General features: G+C 42.7%; 1 protein-coding gene across 1 annotated transcript in view; it reads left to right on the forward strand.

The window, feature by feature from the left end:
* LOC143111392 (A-type potassium channel modulatory protein KCNIP1-like) overlaps positions 1-16,926 on the forward strand; it is a 40,894-nt gene that overhangs the window by 1,403 nt on the left and 22,565 nt on the right. The gene's annotated exons all lie outside the window — the stretch shown is intronic.

Genomic DNA, 16,926 nt, shown 5'->3' on the forward strand with positions numbered 1-16,926 from the left:
TGGGTGTGGGTGTGAGTGTGTGTGCGTGTGTGAGTGTCTGTGTGTGCAACGGATCTGAGGTGTGTTCTGCCCCAGTGGTCAGCTCCCCTGGTCTCAGCACAGCTGATGTCCACTAAGGGAGTGGGAGGACCGCACACAGACTGGTGTGACATTCAAGGTACAACATAAAATCCCGTTGATTCGATTTTTTTTTTTTTGGTGGGGGGGGGGGGGTCTTTGGGAGCAATCTAGGAATAACCTGGTAACCAAGTAATAGACAGTCCCACCTTTCTATTTTCCCAAAAAGGAAAAAGGACTAGATATATAGATAGAGGAATAGATAGATAGATAGATAGATAGATAGATAGATAGATAGATGGATAGATAGATATAGATAGATATACTTTATTGCCACACAATTAGTAGTCATCTGGTCTCACAATACAGCACAAGTACACAGGTGTGACAATTATCCAATAAATTCATAGATCATGTATGCAATTTATTAGGCCTATTTATATACGCAACAGTAGATTAGGCCTATTTATATACGCAATAACAGTAGATTAGGCCTATTTATATACGCAATAACAGTAGATTTGCATGATGTTTTATGATTTGTGTTGTCTTTTTAATACTTGCTTTGTAATACACTAACTAGGCATGTTTTTATTGTTGTGCACCTGCAGTCTTACTGTTTCTTCTCTTTGCTACACCTACCCTCCAAGCTTCCCTCTCCCCCTCTCTCTCCCTCTCCCCCTCTCTCTCCCTCTCTCCTTCTCTCCCCCTATCTCCCCCTCTCTCTCCTTCTCTCCCCCTCTCTCCCTCTCCCCCCCTCTCTCCACCTCTCTCCTCTTACCTCCCCCCTCTCCTCCTCTCTCCCTCTCCCCCTCTCTCTCTCCCTCTCTTCCTCTCTCTCCCTCTCCTCTCTCTCTCCTTCTCTTCCCCTCTCCACCTCTCTCCTCTTACCTCCCCCTCTCTCCCTTTCCCCCTCTCTCTCCTTCTCTCCCCCTCTCTCCACCTCTCTCCTCTTACCTCCCCCCTCTCTCCCTCTTACCTCCCCCCTCTCCTCCTCTCTCTCCTTCTCTCCCCCTCTCTCCTCTTACCTCCTCCCTCTATCCCTCTCCCCCTCTTACCTCCCCCCTCTCCTCCTCTCTCTCCTTCTCTCCCCCTCTCTCCACCTCTCTCCTCTTACCTCCCCCCTCTCTCCCTCTCCTCCTCTCTCTCCTTCCCCCTTCACCTCTGACTGACTTCTCTCACTTTTATCTTGCTTCATCTCACAGACACTGGGCTGCTATCGCAGCATCAGCAGAAAAGCACTGCATGGTGTGTCACCATGCTGATATGGCCTGTGGGTGTGGGACGTGTGTGTGTGTGTGAGTTCGAGAGAGAGAGAGAGAGAAAGAGGGGCTCATGGATGAATGGGTGCATGGTGGAGTTTAACAGTATTATTATTGTTGATGAATATGTAATATCTCAGCTAGAGAAAAAAATAACTTAGAATTCACTTCAATCCATCTTAACTGTTAACAAAGGTTTGAGGGATGTAGATATTGGTGATTTTTGGTCCGAGGCCTTATTTTGCCTTTGCAGCAGCATACTGCTTCATCACCCCTTGGGTGTTTGAATGTTTCACTGGACTATGCACTATGACCAGTAGCTTGTGTAATGGACTGGAATACCCAAACGTCTTGCATAGACCCAGGAGTCTGTGCACGTACACATCATGTAAGCTCTCTCTCTCTCTCTCTCTCTCTCTCTCTCTCTCTCTCTCTGCCCTCACTGTGTGTGTAAGTGTGGGTATTTATGTTTGAATGTTTTTTTAAAACTGAGCACAGCTCCATGGAAACGAGTTACTGAGGTTTTCTTGGGTAGATTTACTGGTCTTGGGTTTACTGTTACAGTCTAATTGATGTGTGGTGAAAGCATTGGAGATTTGTGACTGCAGTAGCAGTATTTTTGTACAATGTAAGGGCGTTGCTTGTCTTTCTATTCTTATCGCAGAGATGGATGTGGAACAGAACGTGTTATACGACTAAATTAAATTGTGTACTGCCACATTATGTTTCTTTTGTCATACTTTAAACTCCATATTATTATATTAATGCTCTTGCAAGTCTGTCGTTTAGAGGTTTCACAGTCACTCAGACATATAACCAGACATACAACGGGAAAGCCATTTGAATACAGTATGAATATGCTGTTATATAGTTAGTGTGAAGGAGGTATGGTGAAAGCCATTTGAATACAGTATGAATATGCTGTTATATAGTTAGTGTGAAGGAGGTATGGTGAAAGCCATTTGAATACAGTATGAATATGCTGTTATATAGTTAGTGTGAAGGAGATATGGTGAAAGCCATTTGAATACAGTATGAATATGCTGTTATATAGTTAGTGTGAAGGAGGTATGGTGAAAGGGAAACACTTTGACTTACAGTACAGTATTTGCCCAAATGAGAGATTCACTCTCAACTCCAACCAAAATACCTTTTCTTATCCACTATGAATGAATCAATCTCTCTCTTTCTCTCTCTCTCTCTCTCTCTCTCAGATATTGCCTATTGCTGCAAAAATCCTACTGCCATGATGCTATGAAGTCTTTCAATGACTGTGATGTCTGTGAACACTAAATAGCTTACCTCTTATAGCCTAAAGGGTTTTTTTTACGTAAACGTAAAAAAAACGTAGGGCTGTAGACATGTTTTCAGAAAGCATTTATGTACAGGCTGGCAGTATACCAGTGTTAGCTATGTCTGTGTGGTGACAGAGACCCTTTTCCATCCTGTTTTCTGCTGCAGACAGTTTGCCCTCTGGAGAATAATAGAAAAGCACTTGACATTTTAAAAGAACATGCGCTCGATCAATCTCCCTCCATTTGTGACGATGATGGTGGAAAGGGTTGTGGGATTTGTGGCTAAAACACTTTACCAGCACAAGTATGGAAACTGTATATCCAGGGTGGTATTTTTATCCATTATTGTATAAAAAGGGTGGGCTGTAAAACTTTCCCTTTGTGTTTCTTTGATGCATCATTTCAACCTGCTGTTATTAGCTCTTGAATTTGCAAAGGCAGTAGTTCGTTTAAAAGGCATATGGCAAGCTGCTAAATGTGACGATATGGTCTGAATAGTAATATGATGGTCTTGTTTGTTATACAATTTGCCAAGTTGCCTTAGAACAACAGAAATACACTCAAGACTTCAATACAGATTGACAAGGATATTGCTGACTTTGTCAGGATTGATCCATTTACCAGTCTGTTTACCAAATTGCAATGTATCATATCTAAAGACCTCAGTGTTTCCTCTATGTTGATTTGGTAGTGGCGGCCCCCCACGTTTTAATTTTCTTCCCCCATGGTATCAGAAATGGGGCAGACGTACAATAGTCGCAGTTGCCTTTCAAAATTCATTGTGCAGACCTGTTGTAGATTCTCCAAATATACAGCTCAATCACAACTGAAAATAATGCCTCATTGTGTGTGAATAGAGGTGAATACATATAATTGTTTTAGTTGCAGCGAAGTTTAAGTTGTCGTTTCAGTGGGACAGGGGCGGGGGGGGGGGGGGCGGGGGTAGGTGGTTTGGACAGGCCTGCCCCCACTGCTTAAAAAAATCCTAGAGGAAACACTGGACCTTGTAGAACAGATGCATTTTGAACTGCAACTTGCAGTGTTACTGCTGTTGTTACTGATGTTCTTGTAGGTGGTGCAATTCTTTTATTGTTCTTTTAGCACCAGTTATTGCTCACACGGTGCACTTCAACATGTCACCTGGTTTTTGATGAACTTGAATGGGATGTATCACACAGCAGTACATAATATGACAGCCTCATGGTGTTGCCATCTAAAAAAACAAAAACATTCTTCCCAAATCTCTGTCGGAAAACTATTCCCAGTGTGCAATTTAAAGTGGTTGAGTCCTAGGCGCTGTCTCACTCATAATATGAGTGAGACAGTTTTAAAAAAGAAGAGTTTGCACACTATTTTTCCACACATTCACATGCACTCATCCAGTAGTGGTGATCATCGGGGGTCCAAGCAGTACTGAAGCGTGTCAGTTGCCGTGTGAGAGGCAGAAAGGCAGAGCATGGGGGGGGGGGGCATGTCTGAGTGCATAAACATTACTGCAGGATCAGCACCTCATAATGTTATAGTACTCCCCTGGTTCTTTCAGTCAGCACCTCAGGGTACAATCATCTGTGTGAATGTGTGTGTGTGTGTGTGTGTATGTGTGTGTGTGTGTATGCGTGTGTGTGTGTGTGTGTGTATGCGTGTGTGTGTGTGTATGCGTGTGTGTGTGTATGCGTGTACTGTATGTGTGCATGCATGAGTGAATGAGAAAGATAAATATTGAGACAGAGATGAGATGCAGAAAGGAGAGTGAAAGAGCATATCACTGCTATATATCTTATAGTCTAGTGGCAAAGACACACAAACTCAATCTTTCACTGTGCTGGTATTTCCATGTACGGTAATATATTCTTCATCAAATCCTGACATAATTATGTCATGCCTATTTTCCTCTTCTGGGGCCTAGAGGAACAGAAAAAGAAAAGAAACAAAGAAAACAAAAACAAAAAAAATGCCTATTTGTGCCTCCTCGGCTTCTGGCCTGCACTTGAGGGCACACTCTGAGTTGAATCTGTGGCTTTTGAATGGTGGTAAATCCAAGCTGAATGCACCTACGCCGAGCCCTCTGCTTCTGAACTGGATGCTCTGTCCCTGCAGCTCGAACCAACGCTGAGCTCCTGACAGCGTCCGGCCCACGCCTTTTGTCCCTCCCTGCCCACCGTCCTGGCTCCAGCACCGCTGACTCCTGTCAGAGCTCCAAACGCCCAGGCCCCTCTGTGCTCTCTCAGGCTGACTGCAGGCACAAGCTGCATGCCCTGGGGCACAGCCATCTTCAGAGCTGTGGAGGCAGAGCTCTCTCCCGCTGACATGCTGGATTATTAGACTAGATGAATCTGCACTGGCACTGCAATAGGCTGTATTATGTGGGGGCTGAACTGTGAAATTCCTGTACTGATCTATTGGGTAAGGTACATCTGTTCCAAAAAGTACAACGTTAGTGATTTCCTGCCAACAAAAAAAAAAGGAATTTCCTTGAAAGACTTACAGCACCTGAACTGACATGGTGTCCAAGTTTATGTCCCCATAATTAAGCCCTCTACGCCAGGTTCTGCATTGTGCAGGGCAGTGGGAGTAGAGCTCTTTCCCACTGACACGCTGGCTTACGAGACCAGAGTAGTTCTGGCACTGTACCAGTGTAGACGATGTGGGTTGAAATGCTGCACTAATGGCTGGTTCCTGTGCTAATACACTGGGACAGGTACAACTCTTCCATGAAGTACAGTAGTGAGTTAAGTGGTTACTCGTGACAAAACTTCCTAAAAGAGGCTGACACAGCGCTTCAGATGACATGAACTCAAATGATAACAACTTAAATGATGCTGAGGAGACAAAACAAGTTAATGTCCCGCTTTCTCCCTAATAAATTGACGGTTATCTGAACTCTTTAGTTCATTTGGAACTGTACCAGATACAAAGGGTAGAAGGAGAAGAACAGAGCAGGGGAGAACTGCATTCTACACTAATGACTACAACAGTGCCTTCATTGGAACTAGCCTGGAAGGAATTGGCTTTGTTCATTTGAGAACTCTCCTTGTTATAGAGTGCCTGTAAACCTTGATTGTTCCTGATGATGTTTTGGCAGCCGTGTGAAGATTTGTTCTCAGGCCAGGAGTTGAAATAGATTAGGCCTTTCATGCCTTTATACAGTTATAGTTACAGGGCTTCCATAGTGTTATGTAATGAAATATTTACACTGTTATTAGGTTTGTAATGATGCTGCTTCGTGATGCGGAAAAGTGGGCCAGCTGTAACGTTCAAGACCACCATAAAATGATTGCCACTCTCAGGATTTAAGCACTTGGACTGCAGCCATTACCCCACAGGCTAACAGTGCATTTTAAAAGCTGCCACGCATCGCAGCTATGTGCCAAAAATCCAGCGAAGCATTTTTTTGTTAGCACCACACAAATAAAGTGGAACATCATTTGGGCTAAGCTGCCCGGGGCTCCATAAGCCTGCGTTTCTCTTTCAACAAGTCATCTATTCCGCAAACAGCGTGCTTGGCAGGTCCACACATTTACCCAGTTTGACAGTAGAAAGGACTGAAGGAGGGATTAACTCTCTCTCTCTCTCTAACCCTTTGATTTCTTCTGCCTTTTATTGGTTTGTCACCCTCTCGCATTGACTATTGGATTTACAATGTGTTTTTTCCCTTCTTCTTCTTCTTCTTCTTCTTCTTCTTTTGTCTTGGCATTACGTAAATGTGTTAGGGCCAGATTTGTCTTCCAGTTGGATGTTATGTAAATGTAACATTAGACATGTCATGCTCCTAACCTCATTATACAGCACCCTTACTCCTCCACACATTCACCACTTCCATCTCTTCCAGCAAAAATCAACTGAAATATGTTTCTGTGTGTGTCACTTTCTGTCTATGTGTATGTGAGATTGCATGTATTTGTGTGGAAATAAGCATATATGTTCATAGGTGTGTGCTTGTGAGTGTGCGTGTGTGCGTATATGTGTGTGTGTGTGTGTGCGTGCGTATATGTGTGTGTGTGTGTGCGTGCGTATATGTGAATGTGTGTGTGTGTTTGTGTATAAACACGCTGCACACCTCTCAGCTGCAGGGCCTGCTACTGCATTATGGATCATCCAGAGCCTCGTGGCATCTCTTACTATTGCTCAGTGTCGTCCTACAGACAGAGAGAAATAAGCCTCACTTCAGTGAGAGAGAGTGAGAAAGGAGAAAGAACGAAAAAAAGAGATAATAGAGAAGGAAGTGAGAAGAAAGAAAGAAAGAAAGAGAAAGAAAGAAGAGATATGGGAGTGGGATAACTATTTAAACATTCTGACACCCATATATCCTTAGCTTGTAATGGCGTTCTTGGGACCTTTACAAGAACTTGTTAAAGTGCAGAATACTGTATATTAGTGTTTGTGTGCTTGTACAATATATGTGTGTATATGTGCGTGAGTATGTGTGGTTGTGTGTCTATATGTGTGTGATTTCCTGGTGTTTTCATGTTTGTTGGTCCTTTGCTTTATTCCTCAGAGAGTGTTCTGCATATAGATTCCAGACATTCTAGTTCTTCATGTTTACACAAACATCATGTTCTAAGCCCTTTAAAGTGAAGCGTGGTATGAGGAGTTGGCATGGCATGTGCATGTAGAAAGAAGGTTTTGCTCTGAAGAAAAAAAAACACTACATTATTCTTGGTGGGTTGGCCGGGGGTGGGGAGAGGTGAGGAGGGGTGGGGGGTAGATGACAGAGCATGATAGCATATGAAAGTGAGAGGCCAACTTGGTTGCATGTGGAGGAGTAGGGTTACGAGCAGGGACGGATTCCCTTCCGGTCCACTGGCCCCACCTCCTCCCCTGTATGAGCCCTGCCCCATGGAGGGGAGAGATGAGATGAGAAGGTGGGCGGCGCCGTTGATGCGTAAATACACACACGGCCTCCGCACAGGCATGCAAACGAGTGCTCATGCACATGCTGTATGCACAAGGACTTACAAGTCACACACACAGACACTCAGGTATGGTGCCCTCATGAGTATAAGATATGAGTTGCTCAAACAGGCACGCACAATGCAATACACTTCAATGCTCTTCCTGCTGAAAAACCTGTGATGTGGTCTTGTCATACTGTTCCGCTTGTGCATCCCGATCTTCTGCTGCCCACCTGCTGTCTAAAACATACACACACACACACACACACACACACACACACACACACACACAGGTATCACCATGGACGGATTATGAACTTTCGGGCCCCTGGGCCCAGATGTATTAAGGGCCCCCCACTAATTGTCGCATATGTGGGAGGGGGGGGTTGGGGGTCCTCCCCCAGAATTTTTTTATTTGTTTGATGTGATTTCTTGTATTCTGGTGCATTTTGGGGATGGCCAATACTTTAATTCAATCACATTTATAGTACATCCTGATTTGATATTGAAGCAGTGATTCCATGTAAAAGGCTTGGGCTTCATGGCCCCCTGACCCCTTGGGCCCCTGGGCTTGGGCCCGGTAGGCCCGTGCAGTAATCCATCCCTGGGTATCACCCTGTCACTTACCAGAAAGCTGTTCACCTTGTTTGGGCCTAAAGCCGGTAGCTTAAATCTGCTCAGTTAAAATCCCTGTTTGTAGTAAACAAGAATGAAGTTGCACAATCAGCAGACTATTTGTGTGGAATTTGTAATGCCTGCTGGAGAGAACTTACAGTAATTTCTTTTGAGCAAATGCAGTGCCACTAAAACCAACACATTCAACATTAACATTGTACCGTGTGTAAGCCAGAGGGCTGGCAGTTTCAGTTAAGTAAGGGGCTTGGCTTGTGTGTGGAAGTCAATCTCGACCAGTCTGGTGCAGGCATATCAAATGTCAAACATCCTTATGAATCCACTCACTTTATCTATCTATCTATCTGTCTGTCTGTCTGTCTGTCTGTCAATCAGTCCGTCTGTCTGTCTATTTCTTTTACTATTTTATTTTTTCAATTTTTTTTTCTATTTCTTTTTTGTTTCAAATGTTCTCTGTTTCTTATATATTTTTCTGTTTCTAATTTGATCTTATTCCTTACTGTTTCACTTTACTTTTCTCTTTATCTCAGTCTCTTTTTGTTTTCCTCTCTCACTCTCTCTCTCTCTCAAGAGAAACAGATTGAAGTTGACAGTGTGCTCCACCACTTTTAATTTTTAAATCTCCCCTCCTCCCCCTCTGACGTAATCGTCCTCCTCTGGCGCTTTATTTTTATCCCCTACTCGTTCTCATTCTTGCCCCTTGTCGAGGCGCACTCTTCTCCACGAGACTCTGGCTCCTGACTCAGGACTTCGGTATGTGGGGCACCCCAGGCCTACTGGGCCTCCATCTCCACACACATGCATGTGTACACACACACGCACGCACGCACGCGAGCACACACACACACACACACACACACTCATACAAATACACACTCACATTTATTTAGACACATACACACATGCACACACACACACACATACACACACCATCAGCACAACTCACACTCACATAATCACTATCACTCACACTCTCACCACTCGTTGTGCTCATATCACGCTTCCTTGTGTAGTATTCACAATTTACATCATGGTAAATACTTCACAAAAAAACTCGGAAATTATTGACACCCTTCAAGTTATAGTCTTAGTATATGTAATAATTCACTAGTAATTTGTGAATGTGTCTGAGTGAATGTGTGCCTCTGTGTACTGTATGTTCTTTCTCTGTGTGTGTATGTATATGCGTGCATATATGCATCTGTGTGTGTGTGTGTGTGTGTGTTTCAATTTATGTGTGTTTGTGGAGGAGGAAATGGTTATGGAGGTACAAGTTTTGCTAGAAATTGCCACCATTCCCTGGAAAACCACTGCCCTCTTTTGGACATAAATCGTAAAGCAAGCTGGGTTTCATGGTTTCCTACCACTATTTTCACCAGTAGGGGGAACTATACCTCTATTTTAAAATCATAATGTAATCGTTCAACAGAGTAAAAGAAAAAGAATGTGCCTCTACCTTCCACCTACAGTTTTTCTCAGTCGCTTTGGTACATTTCTCAGAATTTAAATTCTGAAAACTACCTGTTCAATCTTCACATCATTGTGTCACTTGTGCACATCAAAACAGCAGTTTCTCATTTCTTTGAACAAGTTGCAAATGCTTTGGTACATCCATGCATAGAATATGTACAATTCTCTGCTGTTTCTTACATTATCCCTTGCTTATGTCATGTTGATCAAAATGTATTATAATGGGTCTCACCCCCCACAACATTTAGGCATTAGTTCATAGCATAAGTCTTTACATGCAAAATGGTTGAACAAGTTGTCATAATATGTCGTGATGTGGATGAAAATTTGTGGCCCAACAGACAGGAACATCAGGAGGTGTAGGAAGACTGCACTGTAATTCCTACAGCACTGCATACGTACAGTTTTCCTTAAAGCCTGTGTTGCAGGTTAACCACCACTGTTGATTAACGGGTACATAAAGCACTCAATATATGTATATCATTTTTAAAAATGTCTCCAAATGGTGTTAAATGGCAATTTTTGTTGTTTTTAGCATTAGCAGGGTTTTTTTACGCAATTCGGTGATGACGTCACTTTGGGGACTACATGATCTGCGCTTCATTCATTTCAATGCATTTCAATGGACATCGCGGTTACACTTTCAACATAAAGTTTGTATATTTACACTTCGAATTTCGTCACAGCATTTATATCACAGCTACCCTATGATCTACCAATGGTAATAACGGTGCCTGATATCAATTTAGTAATTTTTCTGAATTTCGGGAGGTCTCGTTTTGGAGGGTATGTTTTACATTTATTCCTATGGGAAACGGTCGCGGTTACACTTTCAACATAAAGTTTGTATATTTACACTTCGAATTTCGTTACAGCATTTATATGACAACGACCCTATCGTCTAACAAAGATAACAATGTCTTCCGATTTTAGTTTAATGCAATTTTCTGAATTTGAGAGGCCTCGTTTTGAGGCTACATAATACACCTATTCAGTTCAATGCATTATGCTTATAACGTTACGACACTTTTTTTGTTACTGTCAGTGAACAGCACCGAGTGAAAGTCAACATTTTCTTTATATCTAGTGATAGTGATCATGTCGTTAGTTCAGATAAGTAGGCTACCGGGCAAACTTAGTCAGAAGATCAGAATATAAAGCATCATGATAGCTAGCTAACTTTTTAGTCCCACCTGTGAGCCACCCCAGTTAGATAACTTAGCTTCTAGCCGCCGCCGATTAGGCTGGTCGTGTCTTCAGCATGAATATTTTCGATAACTACTGCTCGTGATTGATTGCCATTGACATCGTCAGGGTACGGCTTACCAAAGAGGGCGATAATATGGGCAAGTCGCAGTTTTGCAGGTGCTTGTGTGGGCTGTGCCGTCCCGATGGAAACTGTGGTGGAGAGCTGCAGTAACTAGGGAAGCGATACATAGGGAAGCGATCTATCTAGCTATCTATCTACCTGTCTATCTATTTATCTATAATCTGCGCTATCTACTGCTGAACAATCCCTTACTCGTCTCTCTTTACTCCTCTCTCGTTACTCTCAAGGGTCTCAAGGTAGGCTTTGGTCTGTAGCCTCCCCAAGGTGACGTAATGCAATGCATTGTGGGGGAAAGGAGAATCACTTCAAACGCTGTGAAAATAGTTCCTGCTTTTTCGTATTATATTCCGTTTTGTGATACCCGACAACATCAAATACAATGGATAACAGTTTAAATGTTTATTACCAACAAGCAAATTGTGCAAATTCTTTGGAAAATGAACCCTGCAACACGGCCTTTAAGGAGATTGTCCTATGTTCACATTTCTATTTCTTTTGTTTTCTTTTTTTTTTCTTTGTGCCAGTGCTGTCTTTTCTTTTCTGTATCGCAAAGACATGGTCTGTCAACAAATGACAGTGCAAACAGCAGAAGCGTAAATGTGAATCTTGTCCAGTCTCTTGCAATCAAACTCCCATATACACTAAGGTGTAACCTACAATTTACAATAATTGTCATCAAAACTTTTTGCAGAGCCTTTTTGCAAATGTCGAGGATGATTCGAGAAATGTACCAAAGCGACTGAGAAAAACTGTAAATGTCCTTGCAACCGTTTACATCAGACCATCCCTCCAGAGTACACTGTTATATTGACAACATGACTAAGCAATTTGACTGTCTTATCCGTACACAATGACACAAGGAGTTGTCATTCTGAAGGCAGTGACATGTTTATTGACATAGATATTTACTTTTGAGAGATAAACTAGAGATTTTGAGCAAGAGACTAGCTTTTGCAGGTAATCCATGATGTTTTGTTATTTGTACGAATTGATTTGAGAAATGCACTTACTGTTTTGCAAATGTCGAGGATGATTCGAGAAATGTATCAAAGTGACAGAGAAAATCTGTAAATAAGTTAATATTAATAGAAAAATATTTCTATTTTTTGAAGGAACCACAGTTATGTAACTACCTCACTTCTGAAAGAGTTCCAGTTTGTTTTTTCCATGCACTGTACTGAAAAAAACAGCAAAAGTCAGGGAAGTTTTGGCGGAGCAAACTTCTTAACTTGTTATAATCCTACTTCATTTTTAAACTTATAATGACCACTCTATGTGCAATAGCCTGTGGACACACTGTTTTTTGTCCTACAAATAGGAACATGGTGAGGTTTGCACAATCTCTCAGTTTAGCATTTATTTTTTATCCTTTTATCCATTTTGGTCTGTATGACTAGCAACAATCTTGTAGCACATTAACCTGTGTCTTTTGGTCCGTGACAGCGAGTCTCTGAGACTTTTGCATTAAAGTGTGTATAGTGAGTTGTAGGCCATATGTTACACCAGACATTATAGCCATCATCAATGCTTATTCAAACCAACAATCACAAATTCAAACTGTCCAAAAAGTACCTGGATTGGAGGAGGTTGTTGGTTTAATCCCACATGATGGTACAAGTAGTTCCTGGAACTGAGACATGTGGGAAGACATGCACATAGAGCCCCCACACGTTTCAATAGAGCGATAGATGTTCTTTTGACAGTGGAAAAACACAATGTGCAAGTCTGCCAAGGGATAGAGGGGCAAGCTCTGATGTCATCAATACAACCATCCCTGCACTCATTACATTTTGTTTTATACTTATGTTGCCTTTTAGTTTAATTGAATTGAGCTGAATTAAGTTGAACACCGGCAGGTTAAATTGAATTGCAGGCGGATTAGACACGGTCGACACGCAGGAAGTAGACAGAGCCAGACTTGGAGGGGGGGGGGGAGAAAGAGATGGAGAGGCAAAGAGAGAAAGAAGGCGAGAGAAAAAAGAAAGTGAGAGAAAGAGAAGACGAGTAAATGAGCAACAGAAAGAGAGGGAGAGAAAAAGAGAACAAGAGGAAAACAAAGACTGAACAAGAGACAGAGACAGTGAGAGGAAGAAAGGAACAGAGGAATAGAAGGAGTGAATGAGAGATAGAGGAACAGAAGAATAGAAGGAGTGAATGAGAGATAGAGGAACAGAAGAATAGAAGGAGTGAATGAGAGATAGAGGAACAGAGGAATAGAAGGAGTGAATGAGAGATAGAGGAATAGAAGGAGTGAATGAGAGATAGAGGAATAGAAGGAGTGAATGAGAGATAGAGGGACCGAGGAATAGAAGGAGTGAATGAGAGATAGATAGAGGGACAGAGGAATAGAAGGAGTGAATGAGAGATAGATAGAGGGACAGAGGAATTGAAGGAGTGAATGAGAGATAGAGGAACAGAAGAATAGAAGGAGTGAATGAGAGATAGAGGGACAGAGGAATAGAAGGAGTGAATGAGAGATAGATAGAGGGACAGAGGAATAGAAGGAGTAAATGAGAGATAGATAGAGGAACAGAGGAATAGAAGGAGTGAATGAGAGATAGATAGAGGGACAGAGGAATAGAAGGAGTGAATGAGAGATAGAGGAACAGAGGAATAGAAGGAGTGAATGAGAGATAGAGGGACAGAGGAATAGAAGGAGTGAATGAGAGATAGATAGAGGGACAGAGGAATAGAAGGAGTGAATGAGAGATAGATAGAGGAACAGAGGAATAGAAGGAGTGAATGAGAGATAGATAGAGGGACAGAGGAATAGAAGGAGTGAATGAGAGATAGATAGAGGGACAGAGGAATAGAAGGAGTGAATGAGAGATAGATAGAGGAATAGAAGGAGTGAATGAGAGATAGATAGAGGGACAGAGGAATAGAAGGAGTGAATGCGAGATAGATAGAGGGACAGAGGTAGAGAACAGAAAGAAAGAGGGAATGAGAAATAAAAATAGATGATCAGAGAATGTGATAGAGAAAGAGGAAGGTAGTGAATTATGTTTAGGGGGAGACAGCTGTGGAGGGTGGTGATGAATCGGAGGTCAGTGGTGGTGCAGACCACTCCACTCTCCACACGCTGATTAGCGATTAGGATCTCCTTTAAATGTCTCATTAATCCCACCAGAGAAAGAGGAGCCCGCGCACAGACGCTCTGGTAAAAAATCCCTATTTTTCACCGCCAAGTCCCCCTCTCATTCCTCAAACCACCCTGTACACTCTCTATCTATCTTTCTCTCTCTCTCTCTCTCTCTCTCTTTCAATAAATCTGCCTTATCCTCTTCTCTTCTGCTTCACACACAAGCCTCTGTGGACCACAAATATAATCAGCAGAAGGGGCATAAACCACAGAAGATAATTCATGCAGACAAGAATTACTGTGACTGACAGCACCTGTTTGTGTTTGTACATGTAAGAAGCATCCTGGATAAACAACCAAATGTCAACAAATGGGAAAGTATTAAGTAGCTTACCAAAAACCCAGCGCAAACAGTCTCCATATGCGCTACAGGCAGACTCGGTAAACAGCCTGACAGGCTAGAAATTCCTACAACATCTGGGACTGCTAGGGAGGAGAGGCGGGTCTGTCAATAGAGAGGCAACCTTGATTGCAGAATTTAGGTTGCTTCATTTTGTATTCAGTTGCATAATGATGCTGTAACAAGAAAAAGCCGCCTTGCCAACGCTGTAAACTATTCAGTCACGCTGCGGGCACATCTCAACGTGATGGGGAAGTGTGCTGGTGACCATGACTAAATGAATGAGTGCACAGCCAATAAAGCTAACGGGGTCCTTACAATGGAAGTACTGTGTCCAAATACAGAGCAAAACATTGCCTTGATTTTACAAGGGAAAGGGCTCCATAAAGGTCTTAGCCTGATGTTGTGATGAGAATTTCCATGTGTTCATGAGTGACTAAACAGAGAATGTGTGACAGTCCTTACTAGACACCATTTTCTGTTATGGAGCAGAAGAGGTTCAAGGCCGAAACTGTAATTGTCTAGGGGTATTATTGCACTAAAACTAAAAGCCTTCTGCAATGCGTAACTTAAAAGAAAACACATAAGAGAACCTAACAGCAACCCTACAGCAAGCCCTACGTGTGGTGCTCAACTTGGAAGTTGGTCCCATCCATGATATGTGCATTTATGTATGTCAGCTGGGTAGGAGCATCAGAGAGCAGCCGACATACCTGTGGCGTGCTGGCACTCCCTGCCCGTTGCTCCTCCAACTGACTAGCCATCTAGTCTAGGTAGTTTACTTACAAGACGATTTATACAGACAGTATCTTCACGGAGTTTAGCGTTTGCAGCCATCTTAAATTTAGTCACGATAAGTCGAGCGACGAGTATGAATGAACAGGTATGATAAGGCAGGGATCCCCAACCTTTTATGTACCATGGACCGGTTTGATTCCTATTTTTTTTTCAAGGACCGGCGGGGAGGCTGGGTTCGGGGGTTCCATGTTCCATATGTGTTGTTCATGCATTACTTGAAAAGAACTAGCTTTAGTTATGTATGAACAGTGAAGGTAACAAACTTGTGAAAAACGTGAACTTGAAGAAGTGAAAATTGAACAATATGAACTATGAATATTGAACAACTTGAAGCTACATCTATAAGTGCGAACATGCTTAACAAAATATGGGAACAAAACATGGGAACTAAACATGGGTGCATTACGAATATAATCAGTGGGAGCCCTGCTTGTTTCCCTACAACAAGAAGCTTCCATCTGGGGGTGATGGAAGACAGTGACACCCTCAGTGTGTTTGAAATGTCCAGTCGATTGCGCAATTTGGTCTTAGTTGCAGTCATTAGATAGATAGATACGTGGTGGGAAACGTTTTCAGCGCTTTTACGGCTATCTCGGGATATTCTGCTTTGGTTTTGATCCAAAAACCCGCCAGAGAGGTTTCCTTATACACACTCTTAACACCACCGTCATTTGCAATTTCGATCAACTGCTCTTCCTCCTGCGCTGACAAGTTAGGACTATTCGGGATATTGACAAATGGGTTGCGGACCCACTCATTGGTTTGCCGTGGATCTTTGGAGGATGGGAAGTAACGCTCAAACTCATTTGAAAACGCAACAAGGTGATCGCGCACCAGCTGCGAGAGAAAGGGCCCTGCCTCAGTCTCTCCCAAAACCCCCACTACTGTTTGGAACATATCAAATACACCCCGGTCCACTCGTCGTCCCCACAAATCAAGCTTGGCTTTAAATGCAGCGACTTTATCTGTCAGTTTAATAACAGTCGTCATTCTCCCCTGGAGTGACAGGTTGAGGTCATTAAGCAACCCGAATATGTCACACAGGTACAGGTGACACTACCGTTCGCCAAGAACTGATCAAGTGAAGTGAGCTGACCTGAGGCTGCGCAGCGCTGAAGGCAATATGTAAAAGTGTTGAAGGCGGGACAGACAGACGTAAGAAAATAGACCTTGCAAAATGCAAACATGCGTGCAATCAAACAACTGCATATAGGCCTATGCCATGTAAAAACGTGCGTGACATTATTGCGAATTAAATTTAGTTTAGTTTGCATGTATTTTTTTTTTAACTCATGTCGTAGGCTATGGCCCGGTTAGGAATGTCCTGCGGCCCGGTACCGGACCGCTGTGATAAGGGATCAGATTCCAAAAATAATTCTGTGGAAATGCTGTTGCTACTACTTGAAGAATCTGGAATCCATGCTTTTCCACAGAATTATGTTAAGTGAACTACCAGTGCTTTTTCAAAGTTCTCAATGTCTCGTTTTAAATGTCAAGGCCCTTGGAGATCTACCAATGAAATATGGAGCTACTTTGAGCCTTGTAAATGGTGTAAAACCATGTGATTTATTTGCATGGCTAGGCCGATGCCCGAGGCACCCCCATCGAAAAACTGTTGGTAGCATTGGCTAACTAGCGCCAGATTTCTGAGTGCAGGGGACAAGCCGAAATGAGCTAAGAGACATACGTTCACACTTGGTATCATGT

The sequence above is a fragment of the Alosa pseudoharengus genome, unplaced genomic scaffold (genome assembly GCF_046254945.1).
Source record: "Alosa pseudoharengus isolate Yale_2024_CS ecotype anadromous, Long Island Sound unplaced genomic scaffold, YU_APseudo_1.1 YU_APseudo_1.1_scf_8, whole genome shotgun sequence".
In the NCBI taxonomy this organism is placed as follows: Eukaryota; Metazoa; Chordata; class Actinopteri; order Clupeiformes; family Clupeidae; genus Alosa; species Alosa pseudoharengus.